Raw genomic sequence first — 11,975 nt, forward strand, 5'->3', positions numbered from 1 at the left:
GAAAGCATGTGAGTGAGAGACTCTCAAGAACGGTGCCCACAGACCCTCATTTCCACAATCTTCCCTGCACCTTCAGGTGAATCTCATTTGTCTCTTCTTCTCCTTCCTAACCATTTTAATGAAGTGAAGCTTAATCCCTTCTGAGTCCCCACATATCCTCTGAGTTCCAGGAGCTCCAAAATTATCTCAGTCACTAAGAAGCCTTCTTACTGCTCAATCCCTGTATAAAAGTCTTCTGCTTGGTTGCCCCTTAGGTGGAAAAAAAGCAAGATTCTACCTGCTCTGTCTTGGCAGCTGTCTTTGGAGTGATTTTCCTTTACTTGGAGTTTTCTTCAGGAGACCTCTACTCTGGTTCTATTGATAAAATAAGAGTTTGAGTAAGTACCTCCAATCAAACACCCTAGAAGGCTTAGTTTATCCTGGACACACAGAAACTGAAGTTGCAACAAAACCCATCTCTCCTCTGTTCTCCAGAGTCCATAATCAATAAGGCCCTGGCTGCCAAAGAGCTCCCAGTTTCTATGCCAGGGGAGACTGTGTTGCAGCGCTGTCTCTTTTTACCTTGAAAGAGTCAAATTTTACCTGATCTAGCAGTGCTGTTTCTGGCTTTGAACTTAGTTTCCTCAGAGTTCTTTTCATTTGGATTAGACTTTGATCTGAGTGCAACATGGAGTTTAGGTGACTCACCTCTCCCAGGCACAGAGTCCCATAGTCTGTCCCTGACAAATATTAGTGGATCAGCCTTTCAAGTGAAGCTCTTCTGCCAGTGTCATGAGTGAACACATTTCTCAAAGTCTCCTTAGAGATCTGAGTCATATCCCAATCCCAATTTCAAAATAAAACCCTTTCAAAGACACACAGCTCAGTATCCCTGATTCCAACCCTCCTTGGAGACTTCATAGCAACAGCCCAGGGCCTTACCTGCCTTTACATATGCTTTTCACTGGAATGGGAAGAGGGGTTCTTGCCTTTCTCTTTGAATGGTTTCTTCTCACCTGAGCCCCTTTCTGTAAAGGAAATCTGTTTGAAGAAAAGTTGGTCAGTGGGGCATTCGATGGAGGAGCAGTGGGGATCAGAGTTTTCATTTCCTTTTCCCGTGTTCAAACTCAAGTGAAAGGTGCTCTCTCTCTCACCTCCAGATTTAGAGTGTGAGTTATTCTGCTGGACTCACGTTTTATATGTCCCTCAGTTGGGCGTGGATTACTCTTATTGGCTAAGTTTTCTCTTCCTGGCTCTCATTAGGGCCTCAATAAGAAAAGTTTCTTGCTGTAGTTTTACTAGGGACCTAGATAAAGTTAATAGGAGACATTTTCTGGGTCTTGTCATAGTGTCAAAAACAAAAACAAAAAAAACAGAGCCGGGGCACAGGAATCAGAAGATAAGGGAATCATTTTATAATAATTTCTGTCCCAATTCCCACCTGGAATGATTTATGATACTGCTTATTATTCAAGACCCAGAATTAAACATACCTGTAGAAAGTAAAAAAGTTTCCTCTTCAAAATTTCCCTTTTTGTTAAAGAATAATTCATAAGTGTTAGAAATAACAGTTTCTTTTAAAGACTAACTTCCTTCAAGCCTCCTTGATTTGTGCTAATAACTCTTTGTTATGCCCTATCCTATGTAGCTGTTAGGTATAAGTGAATGAGTACATTCTACGTCCTTGTACATTAACCAAGATATTTGTTTTAGACATCACAGCTCACAGCCTATGCCCCTTCCCTATTTTGAAATGTTACTTTTCTAAGTTTTTTGCAAACAACTTCCTCTTTTCCTTTGTTCTCCCTTGCCCTTACGTATTCAGGAAAGTTTTAAGTTATTAGCCAGTCAGGTTTAGCTTAGATTGTGAGGTCCAGCTCTAGCCAATGGAGACAGGACACAGTTGCAGGGACAAGCTGTGTAAAGGGTAATAATTGCTTTTCTCCTTTGTTTGAGTGTACTCTCACCATTGTTTCATCTGCGAGGAGCACTCTTTCTGCAAAGAGTAAAATTGCCTTGCTGAGAAAAATTTTTGTCTGCATGCTGATGTTTCCTTGTGGTACTGAGGAACAAGCATTCTGTTTCTGAATAAACATTTTATGTATAACAATACCTATATTGAAATGTGTTATACATTTTGCAAAGAAAGGGCATTATACATCGTGTTAAAATAGTGTACATAGATATTATAATTTCTCAAATGCTTAGACATGTCAAATTAAAATTGTGGTTGATTATATTACATACATACATATATGATAAAATAAAAATGTGGAGAAAAAGTACATACCAAATAAAATAGCCCATTCTACCTTAACATGGGAAAAGATAATTAGATCAAATACAATAGAATCAATTTGATTAGATTAGAGCTAACGGTAATTTAGTCTGCTTATGATTCTTGAAGTAGCAAAAACTCTAAGTAGAGAGAGAAACTTCTCCTGTTTCTCACCTTTCCTCAGTCATCCTGGGAGCTGTACTCTGTTCTATGGAATTTATTCAGTCTCATTAGTGAAAATGGACTTGGTCCCAAACAGGTAACCCCACTGACCACAAGAAAAACAGCCTAGATCCTGAGCATTCAGCTCCTGTCTTCACACAACAGACACCATCTGAGTCTCATCAAAGCCTGGTTGTTTCCCAACATCCACCATCGAGACACATTCCAGAGCAGCCTCTCAAAATTGCCTAAACGAGATGGGACAAGATACGGTGGAGCTCCAGGCTCAGGACAGCTGCCTCATCCCTTCCTACTGAGAAGTCTGTGTCTGCTGGTTAGGGCTCCCAAACTATAGAAGGCTTAGTGTATGTCTCACCAAGTGTCGCCCAAAAGGACCTTCTTGTTTTTCCCTCTTCTAAGAAAAGCATGCAGGAATGAGACCTTCTGTGTTAGGGAGTACTTGCCCTCTGCTCTCCAATTACTTGGTTGACTGATGAACGGATGCCTGAGGAGGGGAAAGAATCAGGGAAGAGCCTGTGCTGAGTGAGTCTGTGTTTTCCCAGGTGTACTGTCTGTGCAAATAGTGGACCCTTAAAAATTGTCCAGTGGTAGACAGACACTGCCTAACAAAATTGTCTGAATTTAAATAGGATTTAAATGAAACTTATAATATCATTATATATTGATATCATATCATCGTATAAAATGTATTTGACATATAAACCATTTTGATATGTTATAATATCATAAAGCAGTCATTCACACAAGAGCAGATAATATTCTTAGGTTCTATTAAGTTTATATGTTACGGTTGTTACAATATTTAACTCAATTTTCTTATAAAATTACCTAACACAATTTTATGTTATATCATAATAATACATATGAATTATGACATCACAATGTATTATGATGTCACAATACATATGAATTATGATGTCAGAATATATTGGGATGTCACAATGCACACAAATATGATGTCATAATGTATTGTGATGTCACAATATATGAATTATGATGCCATAATATATGGTGATATCACAATGTGTATAAATTATGATGTCATAATATATTGTGATGTTATCATGCATATATTATGATGTTTTGATATACTGTGACATCATAATGGTCATGAATAATATATTGTGATATCATAATATGTACAAATTATACTATCATAATATATCATGATGTCATAATATCGTATTATGACAAAATTTTGTCAGGTAATTTTATAAGAAAATTGAGTGAAATTTTGTAACAATATTAACTTATAAAGAAGCTTACAGTCATGGTGAAAGATGAAATAGGAACAGGCATACATGGTAGAAGTGGGAACAGGAAAGATGGGGGAGAGATACGCCTCACTTTTAAACCGCTAGAACTTGTGAGTACTTCTTATGACAAGGGCAGCACAAAGCCCTGAGAAATCCATCCCCATGAATCAACCATCTCCCACCAGGCTCACCTGTAACTTTAGGAATTAAAATTCAATATGAGATTTGGAGGAGACATCTAAACTATATCATATGACCATTAGAAAAACAGATGAAACAGATTCACACTTTCTACTGTCCAGATACTTTCATTCCAGAGCAAATGGCTAAATAATTGAATTCAACATTCTGTGGGCAGAAGAGAGAAGGGAGGTGTACAGGGGACTTTGGCTACATTTGTTCCACTTCCCTTATGTTGTTGTTATGAGTTCTGATGTTATCACCTGAAGGGCTATTCATGGACAGAAGAATCATTGCTATTGCTGTGATTATTCCCATTTCTTTAACCTTAGTAAAAATAAATTTTTTAGTTTATAATATAATATTCCTAAAAAACTCTAAGGGGTTTGGTTAAATTTCTTGTTATTGTGTGTTATAAAAAGTGACAGGGAAATGGCTAGATTGAAATAGTCCAAGCTAAATATACATTGTATTAACTCATGTGTACATGTTTTCCAAATACAGACTTACTCAAACATTGATGCCTTCTCTAGCCTCTGTAAACTTTACAGAGCCAGCTGAGAATAACATGTTTCTGAATGGTGATTGGTGGTTTTCACTTTGGGCCAAAAGTATTTATGTTGTGGTAAGCATGTTGGGTGTCAGGAACTCTGTGTGCTGTGCCTACTTTCTCTAGCTAGTGCCACTACATTGGATGTACTGGAAGAAACATCAGCAATTAAGAGGAGACTTTTGAAAGAAGTCAATTCATGGACCCCTTCCAAACCTGCAGAATCACATTACTAAGAGAGAGGCCTGGAATTGGAAACGATTTATATGTACATTGAAACTTGGGAGGCAATTCTTAGCTAAGTGTTTCTCAGCCTAGGCTTCCAACCATAATCACATGACCACTTTAACGATAATACCATCATCAGTGCCCTCCCCATAGATTTTGTCTGTTGATCTTGGTGGGCAATACACAGGATTTCAACTAGGAAGTCAAATTGCCCCTCTTTGATGATTACATAATATTACACCTAGAAAAGTCTAAAGACCACCCAAAACTTCTAGATTTCATAAAAGAATTTAATAATATTTCAGGATACAAAAATCAATGTACAAAAATTAGTAGCATTTTTATACACTAATAATGAACAACCTGAGAATCAAATTAAAAAGTCAACTCCTTTTACAATAGCTGGAAAAAAGGTGAAATAACTAGAAATACAATTTATCATATAGGCTAAAGATATCCACAAGGAAAACTACAAAACATTGATGAAATAAATTGTACATGACACAAACAAATGAGAAAAACATCCTATGCTCATGGATTGGAAGAATTATTACCATCAAAATGACCATACTTCCCCAAACAATCTACATATTAAATGCAATTCCTATCAAAATGCCAATGTTATTTATCATAGAATTAGAAAAATATTAAGTTCACATAGAATCACATACTAGAAGGCTTTAATAACCAAAACAGCATGGTACTGATATAAACAGATGCATAGATCAATGGAACAGAATAGAGAACCTAGAAATAAAGGCACAAATCTACACAAAGCTGATCTTTTACAAAGTCAGCAAAAACATACACTGGGAAAATGACATCCTAGTCAAAAAATTGTACTGGAAAAATTATATTGCCATATGCAGAAGTACAAAATGGGACCTGTTGCTCTCACCATATACAAAAATCAACTCAATATGAATTAAAAGACTAAAATGAAGACCTAAAATGATAAAAATTCTAGAAGAAACCCTATGATAAACTCTTCTGGACATTGGCCTGAACAAAGAATTCATGAGTATGATCTCAAAACCAGATGAAACAATAAGAAAAATAGACAAATGGAACTTAAACTAAAAAGCTCCTCAAAAGGAGCTTTTAGTTAACATGTGAGCAGGCAACTTGTGGGATAAGAAAAATGTTTGTGAACTATGCATGTGACAAAGAACTAATGTGCAAAATATACAAGGAAATCAAACAACTCAACAAGAAGAAAACAAGTACCCTCATTAAAAAGCAGGCAAAGTATGGGAACAGATATATTTCAAAAAGAAGACAATGATAGCCAACAAGCATGTAAAAAATTTTCAAGTCAATGATAAAAGAAATGCCAATTAAAAACCACAATGAAATACCATTTTACACCATTCATAATGGCTAATTATTAAAAAGCAAAAAAAAAAAAAAAAAAAAGAAAGAAATTGGCAAGGATACAGAGAAAAGGGAACACTTATACATTGTTTGTGGGAATGTAAATTTCTATAGCCTCTATGGAAAACAGTATGGAGATTTCTCAAAAAACTAAAAATAGAACTTCCATTTGATTCAGCACTCCCTCTAATGGGTATCTAGCCAAAGGAAAATAATTTATTACTTAAAGAAGGTACCCATACTCACATGTTTATTGCAGCACTACTCACAAGAGCAAGGATATGGAGTCAATTTACATTTATCAATCAATGATTGAATAAAGAAAAAGTGCTATACATTTATACATTTATGGAATAGTATTCAGCCATAAGGAATAAAAACACTTCTTTTGCGGCAACATGAATGGAACTGGAGGCCATTATTGTAAGTGAAATAAATCAAAAAGAGAAAATCAAATACTGCATTTTCTTACTTCCAAGTGGGAGCTCAATAATGCATACACTTGGATATAGAGACTGAAAAAATAGACACTGGAGACTCAGAAAGATGGGAGGATGGTAGAGGGGTTAATAATGAGAAAATACCCAATTGGGACAATAAGCACCATTCAGATGATTGTTACACCAAAAGCTCATACTTCATCACTATGCAACATGTCCATGTGATGAAACTGCATTTGTACCCTCTAACGTATTAATACAAACTTTCATCAAGAGGGCAGACTGAATAGCCCTCATAATTTTCATAACTAAGCAGAAAAATAATTTTAATAAAAATAATATTGTATTTTAAGGATGGTGTAAAAAGATAATTTGATGAATTAGAGTAGTTAGTAGTTAGCACATACAATATGTTAAGCAAGATTCTAAGCCATTAGATATTTGTAGACAGAATATTTGACAGTGTAAAATAAATAACACAAAGATTCATAGGCAATGACAAATTGACATATTTTCAATCATATTAGATGATATTAAAACCACTATAAAATTTACTGTTTTGTATCATAATAAAGAATCATAAATGTTAACTTCATTAAAAAGTTTGACTAATTAGGCATACAGATACATGGGTGGCACGTTTACCAGCAAACAGAGGATATATATTATTTTCAAAAACCAAAATTATTTTATGTATTTTTATGTATTTATTTACTTTGGTAGGGGGAGCAGCTTTATTTGCTGGGGATGTAGTGTCCTCTCCCTGGAAGGTGGAGCCTTCCACTGATCACCCCTGGCAGTGGTCCAGGAGGCGCCATGCAATTTAGTGCTGGGCTGGGTTGGGGGCCGCGCCTTGGAGAAGGCGACCTGTGCGGGGAAGCAGTAGCTGTGGGATCCTCACTGCCCTCTCCACCCGGCTGCACTGGGTCTCCTGGTGCTCCTCAGACTCCCGCTGAGCCTGAGTCTCTATAGGGCAGTGACTAATCCAGCATGGGACCTTATCCCTGGAGCCCAGTGTGATGTAGGCCAGGCATTTCTGCTTCCTCCCCTTGGGCTGGACTTTGCACTGGGATTTCATCCATTCCTCCTTCTGGCCGCTTGTCTGCCCGAGCTTAAATTCCAGCCTCACAAATGTTCCAGCAAGGAAGGGCGTGTCCACGGCGCCGTCCACACTTGTCTCCCTGAAGGCACGGGCGGGTAATTCCTCCAGGGCCACCTGCAGGCCCCAGGCGCTGGGCCCTGTGAGCTCCGCCCAGCTTAGGCCCCTAGCACCTACCCACCGGGCCAGCGGCATCCGCAGCCCTCACCCCGGCCCCCCTCAGCTCTCCGTGCCAGCCAGGAGCCGCCTCCTCCCCTGCCCTGCCCCTGGGGGTACCATGCCCGCAGAAGGCTGGCAGAGGCGAAGGAACCGGGAAATGTTCCTTCCTCCAAATTGACCTTGGGGTCCGCCTGGTCCTCTCCATTTCCTCCCACCCTGCCCACACTGTTCACTGGGCCCTGCAGTTTCAGGAAAGTTCCCTGCCACCTGCATGTGCCGAGAAGCAGTTACGTTGCCCACTCTCACCTTTAACCTGTTTCCTGGCCCATTGTCTCTCCCCACTGGGTCTCTGACACGACCCCTCTCCTCCCTACTGTCCCCAGAGCCCCTCTCTGTTTCTCCTGCTCAGCCTCCGCCCTGCTTGCTTCTCCCTCCCCATCTGGAATCTCCCATGGGCTGACCCCCATCCCGGGGCCCAGACAAAACAGATAAAATTATTTTAAATGGAAACATGTGAATTCCATTAAATTCAAGACAGCAGTAATTCATCTGGTCATATTGTAAAGAATTATGAAATGATAATAGCAACTATCAATTTAAAGTGTTAACTAGGGTTAAAAATGCCCACCATTTCACCACCACCACCACCACCACCAATAACAAAACCCTGTTATAGCTAACAAACTAGTAAAGTTGCAAGATACAAAATTAACATGAAAATCAGTTGCATTTTGATACAGTAACAGCAAAATATTCTGAAAAAGGAATAAACAAAACAATTCCATTTACAGTATTATCAAATAGAAAGAAATAATTCATTAAATAGAATGAGTTTAACCAAGAATATTAAAGATTTGCATACCGAAAACTATAAAATGTTGATAAAAGAAATTGAAGAATACAAAATGGGAACTATATCCTGTGTTCATGGATTCTAAAAATTAATATTGTTAAAATATCTATACTACATGTAGTTATCTACATAGTTAAATAAATTTCTTTTTTTATTATTATACTTTAAGTTCTAGGGTTAAATTTCTGTCAAAATTGTAATGTCATTAAAATAAATGTAGAACAAACAATTGTAAAATTAGTATGGAGGCACAAAAGAATCCAAATACCCAAATACTGAGAAGAACAAACGGGCTGAAAGCCTCAAATTTCCTGATTTCAAACTATTTTACAAAGCTATAGTCATCAAAATAGTATAGTACCTACATAAAAACCAATGAAACAGAATGCAGGAGCCAGAAATAGACTCACACATATATAGTCAACTGTTACCACAGAATTAGAAAAGAAATAGAAAATGACATCAAGAAATGGTGTACAAAAAACTAGATATGTGCTCACAAAAAGTGAGCTCTTATATCATCCCCAAACTGAGTTTAAAATAAATTATTTAATTTCACTTCTGATAAGAAGTGAAATAATGAATTTTCTATAAAAAAATAGGGAGAAAGCTCCTTGACACTGGTCATGGCAATGACGTTTTCGGTTCAACATAAAGAACACAAGCAACTAAAGCAAAGATAAAAAAGTGGAACTATATCAAAGTAAAAAGTTTCTGCACAATAAATAAAACAATCAACAAACTTCAGAGATAGTATATTGCATGGGAAAGAATATTTGTAATCCATGTGTGGGATAATATGATACTATCCAAATTATATGTCACACTAATAAACATGAAAAAAAACACCCACAGCAGAACAAAACAGAAACCAATTTTATTATCGATTGAGCAAAATATCTAAATAGGTTTTTTTCATAGACTTAAAAATGGACAGCCGATATATAAAAGCATTCTCAACATCACCAATTATCTGAGTAATTAAAATCAAAATCACAATGAGATACCACCTTATCGTGGTGTTAGGATAGCTATTATAGAAAAGTCAAACGATAAAAAGTGTTAGAGTGAAAAGAAAGGAGAATATTTGTACACTGTTGCTGAGCGTGTCCATTGGTGCAGCCATTGTTTAAAAAAAGTATGGAGATTCCTTAAAATTTGTAAATTAGAAGTACCATTAATCCCAATTTGGAGTATGTAGCCAAAGGACATAAAAACAGTATAGCCAAGGGTATCTGCACTCTTCTGATACAAATAAATGGATAAACCGTGTGAGAGAGGTAATTTCAGCTGTAATAAAGAAATTATTTTATTTACAACAATATTGATAAACCTTGAAGACATTATGCTAAGTGAAATAGAAGAAAGACAAATACTGCATGATTTCATTTGTGGAATCAAAGAAAAAGAGAGAGAGTGACAAAGAAACAGAAAGAAAGAAAGACAGAAAGAAAGAAAAAGAGAGAAAGAAAAGAAAGTAAGGAAGGAAGGAAGGAAGAAAAGAAAAGAAAAGAAAAGAGAAAAGAAAAGAAAAGAAAAGAAAAGAAAAGAAAAGAAAAGAAAAGAAAAGAAACAAAAAACAGAGAGTCGAATGTGGTTACCATGGGCTAGGAAGTGGGGAAAAGTGGGAAGATATACACATCTCAAAGCACTCTATTTTACACACTAAATGTATACACTTTTCAATGTGTAAATCATAGCTCAATAAATGTGGAAAAAATTTAAGAGTAATCAGCAGGTCCTATCTAGCCACAGGGAAACTTTATTTAAAACTCTCTTGACCGCTGTTTCCGGCTCAAGCCAGGAAGGGCTCGATCACTTCTGGCCCCTTAACTTCTCGTAGGCTCCTCCTGCTGTTACTATAGCTGAGGAAGATGTAATAGTTCTCAGGAGTTTTCCGGTTTCCAGACCTCGTAGATTGGGGAGGGCCATCAGCCGTCCCCTTGCTAGTTGTCCACAGCCCCGTTTGGCTCCAAGCAACCGTGTCAGGGCGTGTCCTGGTGGGGACCACAGGCTGCCTTTCGATACCTGCATTCCCGTGGCCTCTTGGCTCCCCAAGCATCCATTATGGCCCCAGTGCAGTCCTCCTCACGTTACCAGTGAAGGGAACGTAAATGCAGAATATACTGAGGAGGAAAATGAGAAAAAAAAATTGGCCTGTGTATTAGAGTGATTGTCATTGGATCACCTGTGTTTTATACAGGGTCACTCTTTATCATTACTGCTGTAAAACCTGCTGCAAATGGAAGAGAAAATGATCCTGAGCACGCTCTTTGAATCCCTGAAGTTGCTGTCAGTAAGTTTCATGCAGAAACTTATTTTGACCATGACTTAAAAAGTTATGTCCTTGTAGATCAAGGCAGTCAAAAGGGGACAATTTTTAATGGAATATGGATTGTTCAACTGGAAATTAATGTGACCCTTATGTACTTGAGCATAGTCATGAAGTGAAAATTGGAGAGACTGTGTTACCCTTTTACACTCACCCTAGCAGTGATACCTGGGCTGGCTGTGAACCACAAGTTAGAGCTCACCCTTGCCTTGATAAGAAAGATGAATTGTTAATTGGACCAACTCTAAGTAAGGAGAAAAAATAGTTGAAAATAAGAAAATGATTAAAGAAAATACAAGTAAAATATGTTTACAGAAACAGACTATGAAGATAAATAGACATTGAAGAATCTAAAATATAAAAATAGAGGTGGAAAACATAGTGAGCAGATTGGAAGTGAAGGAACTTTCCAAAGAGATAATTCTCCTGCATCTGTTCTTTCTGAAATTACTGACAGCAACAAAAGTAAGATGTTGGAGAAGATGGGTTGGATAAAAGGTGAGGGCCTGGGGAAGGATGGCTGGGAATGAAAACTCTGATTCAGCTTCAGCTTCAGCGAACACGTGTAGGCTTGGGGACAGGCAATCAATCCTCAATTGAAGATGTTCACCTTCTCCAAAACAAAAACAAACAAACTGGGACAAAGCATGAGATAGGTTTGCTGAAAACTTCCCAGAAACTAAACCTTAAAAGAAATGACCTAAGGACCATGCCTTGGGTAAAAGGGACTGTAGAGTGCAGTTTAATCATAGAGGAAAACTCAAGTTTCTTAAAAATAGAGTTTAGAAACTCTCATCTATTTTATTTTATTTTATTTTTTGCAGAACTTTTATTCCCCAAAGAGTCTGTGGCACACAGGAACCATGTCAGAGTTTACCCTTTCCTGGTTCAGAAATGTGTAATAAAGTTTAGTTTGCAGCTTGCAAAATCATTTTTTTTAAACTAATAAATAGTGACTGAATCAAGTTATGCAGTTAGTGGACTAAAGTTTACAGGGCACAGATGAGTTTATCAAACTTTATTATTTTATTTTGTCTTGTCATTTATGACATCCATATGAGCAA

The 11,975-nt window shown here is 37.3% G+C and overlaps 1 pseudogene; it reads left to right on the plus strand.

Moving 5' to 3' along the window:
* The first annotated feature begins 9,048 nt into the window (after positions 1-9,048).
* LOC103231957 (angiogenic factor with G patch and FHA domains 1 pseudogene) lies at positions 9,049-11,601 on the plus strand (annotated as a pseudogene).
* The last annotated feature ends 374 nt before the right edge of the window (positions 11,602-11,975 follow it).

This window comes from Chlorocebus sabaeus, chromosome 5 (genome assembly GCF_047675955.1).
Source record: "Chlorocebus sabaeus isolate Y175 chromosome 5, mChlSab1.0.hap1, whole genome shotgun sequence".
NCBI classification, from domain to species: Eukaryota; Metazoa; Chordata; class Mammalia; order Primates; family Cercopithecidae; genus Chlorocebus; species Chlorocebus sabaeus.